Source organism: Gekko japonicus, unplaced genomic scaffold (genome assembly GCF_001447785.1).
Source record: "Gekko japonicus isolate JY-2015 unplaced genomic scaffold, Gekko_japonicus_V1.1 scaffold4011, whole genome shotgun sequence".
In the NCBI taxonomy this organism is placed as follows: Eukaryota; Metazoa; Chordata; class Lepidosauria; order Squamata; family Gekkonidae; genus Gekko; species Gekko japonicus.
In genome coordinates, this window is record NW_015165358.1 from 95,997 (window position 1) to 98,132 (window position 2,136).

The following is a 2,136-nucleotide window of genomic DNA, read 5'->3' on the forward strand; positions in this document are numbered from 1 at the left end:
TTCACAAATATCTTATTTTGAGTCCAGTAGCATTTAAAGACTAACAAGGTTTTCCAGACAGAAGCTTTTGGAGCCAAGGCTGCCTTCAGCATATTTAGTTCAGAATGGAAATATCTCAGTCTTTATTTCCCTGTGGGAGGGTGGGAGGGGTGTTCCAAAAAAGAACTCAGGATGCAGAGGTAGCAATCACATTGTAAGATGACAACTACAAAAAGATTGCTGTAAGGAGTTCACATAATCATAGAACAAAGAAAGATTTTATACAAAAGCTAAAGTAATTTCTCTTCTTTATTCCATAGGTGCACTTAGGTGAAATTAGGTGAAATGACGAACAGCTCGAGTTCTTGCAAGTTCGTTTCAAAGTCTTTGTCAAAAATCCTATCACAAAGAACAAGCAACATTCATATTGGAGAATCAGAAACCCGACATTGGTCATACAATAAATAAATATTTTTAAATTTATATACATACGGTGTCAAGATGTTTTTATCTCACGCAACAATCTCATTAGTATAAACCTCGTTATCTATAAATAAATATAATGAGGCCAAGGTTATTAAACCATATATACTATTAGAACAACTGTATAAAAATTAGAACTACTATACAAAGATTAGAATTTTCTAAATATTACTAATGTGCAAATATGCCTCTTACCATTCTGGCTATGAATAGCTCTATAAGTCTCAATTCCCAGACAAACAATGTCTTAACTACCCATGGTAAGCAGACATTATATGTAGTCATTAAGTCACATGACTTGAAATCTTGGTAAAGGTTACAGTACATATTCAAAAGAGCTTTAAGAAGCCAACTTATCACTTTCTCTAGTCTGACTGAAGAGCATCTTGGTAAAGGTTACAGTACATATTCAAAAGAGCTTTAAGAAGCCAACTTATCACTTTCTCTAGTCTGACTGAAGAGCATAATGAGCATAATAAAAGCAGTCTATACCAAACCAGAGAATCACCTCCATTAAGTGAAATTTACATGATTATAAAAGAATTAGGAGCAAGAGAACAAGCCTATTGAGTAGCTAGGAAGTGTTGTTATCTAAGCTTACTCCCCCAGGAAACATGTAAGATCTAATTCCGCATTAAGTCCTCTAGGAGCTACTGTTTGTAATTTGAAAATCCATTGAGCCTCTTTCTGTAATAGCATTTTGCGTGTATCCCCCAGATTGTATTGTTTAAACCAAACAGCTTCCAATACTATACATTTAAGTTCATTATCTCCAGCTTTATGTCCCGCCTCAATGTAATGCTGTACCATGGGTGCTGTGACACATCCATGTTTAATTTTAGACCTGTGTTCCAGGATACGAGTCCTGAGAGCACGGGAGGTCTGTCCTATGTATTTTAACCCCCAAGGGCAGGAAATCAAGTACACAATAGATCTCGATGAACATGAAGTAAAGTGTTCTACAGGCTTGTGGATGTTGGCCTCCGGGAAATTGATCACAGCTGTTTCCTCCATAAATGGGCACGCAGCAGATCTCCTGCACTTAAAGTGCCCCTTTGGTAAATTAGTTTCAGAGGTTTCTGTTTTAAAGATATCTGCCTTACAGCAATCTTTTTGTAGTTGTCATCTTTATTTTGCTGTACCCTTGTATGTTTAGCAATCACATTGTAACCAGCTAGATTATACCAAATGAGAAATGCTTCAGGGTGTAAAGTTAGCATCAGTGAGATAAGAATCATAGGTCCCAGTTCAGCCCTGGGGGGGTCCATTGTTCTGAATTTGTGAATGAACTAAAGTTCAGCAATCATGCATTTTAATTTCTCCTTGAAACCTCTCTGTTTAAGGAATGTCTCTCTCAGGTCCATTTATTCTTTTGTGTCCGACAAACAGAATGGAAGACCACTGCTGACATTTAGTGGCATACACAACCTTGGAAGATAAGTGAATGAAGCTTAGATGGTATGGCTGGTGTTGTTCGGTCTTGTGATTGTGTTGCCCGAGTGAACATGGGGACAGAGTTTGTTGCAGGCCCCGGTCTCAGATTCTGTGTCCATGTTAGGAAGGGTTTGTTCTGGATTAGAAGATATTTAAAGTTAAGGGGCAGGAAAATGGTTTGCTTCCCAGTGCCTGTGAGAGAGGTGTATCGTTGCCCAGGACTGGTTGTTAATGATGAAC